The sequence below is a fragment of the Grus americana genome, chromosome 4, assembly GCF_028858705.1.
Source record: "Grus americana isolate bGruAme1 chromosome 4, bGruAme1.mat, whole genome shotgun sequence".
NCBI classification, from domain to species: Eukaryota; Metazoa; Chordata; class Aves; order Gruiformes; family Gruidae; genus Grus; species Grus americana.
Genome location: NC_072855.1, coordinates 38,245,761 through 38,251,760, shown reverse-complemented (window position 1 = coordinate 38,251,760; position 6,000 = coordinate 38,245,761).

Below are 6,000 nucleotides of genomic sequence, written 5' to 3'. Positions count from 1 at the left end.
AGTGAGACACCTGGCTGGCACCTACCATTCTCTAAACTTCTCAACTCTGAAAGGGCAACTGTCATTTCAGCTTTCTGCTCCCTGCTTTGCAGCTCACTGCAGAGTTCAGGAGAGGCTTGAGGAGCTCAGAAGTCCTTCTGCCTTACTGCAGCTACTCCCTTACTAAAGGAGGATTTACATGCGCTGCACCTTGGCAATAAACTACTTCTCAGTGCTTGCATAGGCATTATTAAGTATTTTTTGACTCTGCCTGAGGGCGTACGTCTACTCAGTCCTTTCTAAGAGTGCTTGCACTTGCATCGCTGCCTGCATGAGCTCATAGTATTCTCTGATCTTGATCCTCCCAGTTACGTGCTCTATGCAGAAAGAATTGAGTACAGTATATTTAGGTGCTGTAAATGTTATTTTTGTGTCTTTCCGCTGATTTGGGGCATATGTGGGAGGCTATGGGGGAATTTGGTCCGCGGTGGTGTTCTTCTTTGTACGTGTAAGATGGAGGTATTGTGACTGGTCTGACTGGCCTCACAACAATATGTAAGCACAGACCTTTGTATTGTGCAAGTACAAAAAAAAAGAAAATGATGGGAAAGTGACAGAAGGTGTGTCTGGAAAGCTCCTGAGGGACAGACTGATTAATCTGTTCACAAACTGATGTTGGTCAATGGGATCTGTTTACCTCAGGAGTTTTCACAGGAATGAGTAGGTACAGACAATTTAGGTTTTCAGTATCTTCCCATATTGGACAGCAGAACAGCCCAAATAATTTGTAGATCTATTAATAATCTCATTTTACTGAAATACTTTATTTACTTTTCTGGTTCACAGTGATTACATGGATTGTAAAAATGTGTAAGGAAAAAAATATTTCAGTTTTGTGTAACTGAAGGAGTGATATGATTACCTGATGTCAATCAGAATTGCAAAGACAATAGTACACAATGTTTATTAATCAACTTGAGATCCAAAAAGTATTTTCAAAATACCTTTTAGTTGGTGACCATCAGTCAAGAATGTGTCATGATATGGGAGTAAGGAACAGGCTGGTGTGAATATCTTAAGCTGAAATAATATTGAGAGAGAGGCAAAACCCTAAAATCATTCTGCATACCTGTCCCAAAGGAGCAAGTCTGAGCTGCCCTCTCTTTAAGTCGTTTCACACATAACAATCACTTTAAATGCACCTTCTGTGAACTTTGCCCTCGTGTTCATCCGCTTCTCTATATGTCAAACAGTGGCAACAACACTCACTTCAGTAAGGCTGTTTGAATTCCCCCAATGAAAACTCACACGCATCACGAATGTCTGTGGTGAAATCCAATTGTGTTCCATTTGATGTTCCCTCTGTCTGTTCTTAACAGTACAATGGAAAGAAAAGGGGAGAGAAATATGTTCAATTTCTCCTTAATCATATCTTCCAATCTAATATGTTACATTTGTTACTATTATGTTAAATCATTTTTCAGACTTTATATTCCTCTCTTTCCTACTTCCTTTTTGTCCTTATCTACAGCACCTCAAGAATAAAATTTTCATACACGCATAATTTGGAAGTGCCATCTACAAAAGATAGTAGTTCAAGTACAGCAGAAATTTGCACATTAACTTTCTTCTTTTACTTCTCAGTGGAAAAAATGAAATAGGAACCAATGGGAAATTCACACCAGGTTTACTGTTTCCAAAATGTCTCCCTCTGATTCAACCATCTATAGAAATAATAGTGTCCCTCTAGGAAGATCCGATAGGTTTTAAAGTTTCTTTCAAATCTTCTTGCTGTAGAAAAGTGATGAGATTACAAAGAGAAGTTCCACACAGGAGAGCTTTGGTGCTGCCACTGTTCTTGTAATGCCAGAGCAGATTCATCTCAGGAATTGCTCTAATCTGTCCTTTTTGTATAAAAAAAAATATAAAAAATATGTTGATCTTTCTAAAAGATTTTTTTTCAGTGCTTTTTCTCATTATTGTATCATCCATTCATTCACAATAGGTTGTCCTATTCATGTACTGGATTACTGTGTGTGGTGGGATACTTCTTACGTAGAAATAAAATACCAGTTTTTACTACAGTTGAGAGCTTTCAGCTAGAAGGAGTTCTCAACTGAATAAATTAAATCATTCAGGATGAATTCATCTTACCATAGTTTGCCCCTTTTCTTCTTTGATGACCATAAATAGTTATATCTATGTACATATAAAAGGGAAGAAACCACAACATTTGGTAAAATCTGTGTGCAAAACAAGAAAAGGCACACAAGCAGCTTCTTTTCCCTTATGTCCTCCACACAATTAATTAGTACACCAAAAAAACAACTTTTCCTCTTTGCAATTAAGAAGAAAAAGTCTTGGGAAAGAAATGGGAATCTTAGAAGAATCACCTCGCTCTTTCCTGCTTGGGTAGGAGCACTGAGAAAAGTTGTGAAGCAAAGAACTTTAGATCTTTGTTAAATATAGTTTCTTTGCAATTTTTTAAGGTCTCCAACATAAAGGAATAAAAATGATCTAATTGTATTTGTCTACATAGGTAAGTATGATGACGTTTGAATTTTCTCTGGGTTACTCATATAGAAAAATGGGCGGCTCACATTCTGACCTGAAGTGGGATAGGTACACATTCAAATTGTCTTAAGTGATATCAACTGAAACTATGTTGAATCAGAATTATTTTTGTCTTCCTGCCTATAGAAAAGGAAAGAAGGTTTCACATTGAAAAGTTAGGGAAAAGTCAATCATGACTTTTAAAATAGTTTGATGGTACCATTTTTGGGATATGCTTGGCACTGACTGCACACAGATATGCATGCTTATACACTCACAGGAACTTAAAATACCACCATATGAATGAAGCACAACACCCTGTTGGCTTTCTTTCCAAGCCACACTTAGACATTTGGCTCAATGCAAAAACTGAATGGAAAGTAGTTCAGTGACAGCCAGGAGATTTTTGAGGAAGTTGGCTTACGTTGTTGGGGTCTTTTTGTGGGTTTTTTTTTTTTTCATTTTCTGAAGTTATATGTTATTTAGTGATAATTATAACTGAAAGTGTTATTTAGTATGTTAAATTCCACAGTATTCCATCCTTCAAAAATTTAAATGAGAGAGATTTACTTACTGTTATGGGAGATCTGTTACTTCTGTTGAGTATATTGGAGGAAAAGAGTGAAAAGCTCCACAAACGAGTCATTCAAGAAAAAAAGCTTTATATGTGCTAAATACATCTTGAGCGAACCAGAACAGGTGACTAGAGCAGTCTTCCCTCTTTCTCTTGTGATTAAGGTGTCAAAAAAACATGTGGTAAAGGAGGGCATACAGCAGTTAAGTGCTCTTGTTATCAAAGCAAAATTTTAAGCAATATTTTCATATATTACTGTGTAAAATCAACAATAATTCAGATTCCATTGATCTAGTAAAAACATTGTTAGTTTGCATTTTTTAAGAAGCATGTCACAAAATTAGCAGCTTGTTGTAAATTGTGAGGACTGGTGGTATACCTCAGAAACCTACAATGAACTGAATTTATGTCTTGCACTTGGTCATATTTTTGGACTGGTAATGAAGTTTTTGTAGTTTGAAGGCAAACACAGCGGACAGAAATCTGGAGAAGAGAAGGAAGTGGCTGTAAGATGAAAGAATGAGAGCAAAGATCCCTGCAAATACCTGAGGTCTGTTATCTTTTTATGTTTTACTCCACACTCTCCTTTCTTCAGTTTTAGGTACCTCTTTGTAGATACTTGAGAGTTATCTTGAAGCAGAAACATTAAAAAAACATTTAAAGTATTAAAAAATGACAAAATAATTATTTATATTAAAACCTGTCACAACCCATCACAATGTTTATCTCTCCTTCGCATAGATACGCTTCAGACAAGTCTGTGAAGCATTATGTATGTTGACATTTTTCTCCGCCAAACGGTTATTTCTTCACTGACTTATCAGCAATATCATTTGTATTTGCTTTCAGTGAGAAAGAAATAAATTTTGTTTCTGCTAATGCACTGCAGCACCAGGACTCAACCTTTTTTGACAACTACTCTTTTAGCAGTATTTAGCTCTCTCCCTCACTTCTTCCTTTCGCTGGTGTCCCTGAAATCCTTACACACCTTAAATCTGTACATCCCTAACTCATAACCATGAAGATAGTAATGTATCGACCTCACCTTCTCCCCTCCCCCTCAGAAATGAGAGAGAGGGAACCCCCCCACACAGAAGATTATTCAGTTAAACCCTTTCCAAGATCCTGAACAGACCCGGCCACACGCATCCACACAAACCTCTGAACTCTGGATTTCAGCAAGGACTCCTTCGCTGTCCCTGCTCGTTCCCCATTTCAGCAGGGCTGGCTCAGAGGAGTTCCCATTCCCCCATTTGCCCCAGTCCATCCCCCAGTCCATTTGTCCCAGTCCATTTGCCCCAGCCCTGTTCATCTGCCCTGCTCGAGCTGGGACAACTGGGTTCTTCACGCCATCTCAAAGAGACGGCTTAGACAGCCACCCTGATGTGCCACCCTCGCGCAGCCCGGCTTGCTTGGCAGCGGTAAGGGAAGGTGTGAGGTGGTGGTAGACCTCTGCCCAACATTTCGTGTGCACGCAGCCCACAGCAGCCTTTGGTGCCCTTGCCTCTGTCCCCCGTGGGCTTCAAGAAAATGTCTTCCAGACTGCCAGAGAAGCTGAAACTTTCAGAGAGGTTGGAAGTGGGGGAAGCAGAGGGGGAAAGTAGGGAGGGAGAAGGCAACGGCTTTGTGTGATTTTCTTTCTATTGAGATTCATTCTGGATTTCCCAGAGAACTCAAATTTAGTCTGAAAACTGCCGTGTAATAGTATGTCTGCTGCGTTCTACAGGTCAATGACACAATATTAGCACTCAAATAAAAAAAATTTCAAACCAATAGCTTTTACAAATGAATTGCAAACAAGGGTTGTAGGAAACCAATGAGACCTGGTAGATGTTTTTATTTTTAAACAAAAGGGATTTTAATTGAAACAGGAAACATTCCAAACCTGCTCATGTCATAACCTTACTATAAACATATTATAACAGCAAAGTGACAGCTGTTTTATCAGCATTTATACTTAATACTCTTTTTAATGTTTCTGTTAAAAGATAGCTATTTTAACAAAATTACCACAGAATGAACATATGGTACCATTCTGCATTCTGACCAAAGTTGTCAGCCAAATTTGGGGCCATGTAGATGGAAACATCCAAAAAAATGGCAGTTTCCTCAAAGGAGGAATCAAAAAGCAAAAAAAATTTTCTTCCACTCACAGTTCCATTTTCTATTAGGAGAAAAACTCAATCTCCATCTGGACTAAATCTCTTCTTTGCCTTTTTTCTAGTATGTTCCCAACGATTGCTCATGTTATATACCTGGTGCCCTCTCTTCTCTTCAGTTTTGGTCTACTGTACAGTTTGCAGTTCCACAGGATTTCTCCAACAGAACTGGTGAAATAATTTTCCCCACACGTGCTTTGCCTGTACTTCAGGTCTGCTTCTTTTCAAACCAGAGCCTTCAGTGGTTTCAGATACTTGGTGCCTGAAGCAGGTTAATAAATGTTTATTAGGTTTAAATGGAGCTTTAGCACTGCAGGCAGGGTTTCACTGAAAAACACCACTTCAATGAACCCCAGATTTCTTGGTTTTGACAGCCTTTTCATGAGCTGGCCAGAAAGTAACCAGGCTTCCTCCTCTGTAGCTCGGTGGTGGGCTTTCCAGGATGTCACAGCTCCAAAGCAAGCCCCATAGTCCACTAGAGATCCTTCTGTTTCCAGAACCTCAATATAATGAATGGCTCATCTGATCCAGACCCCTGACCCTACACACTTAGCAAAGCTGCTCAAGAACTGCAAGCCCGAGAGATGCCACGATCGCTTCATACAACTATTTTACAGAATTTTGTCAGCGGCTCCCCTTCCTACTTCCCGATTCACTTCTCTGTGACTATCAGAAAGGCTTCCTCCAGCCTAATAGCATATACTTCAAATAAAAGCAGCTTGGCCCAAATATTGC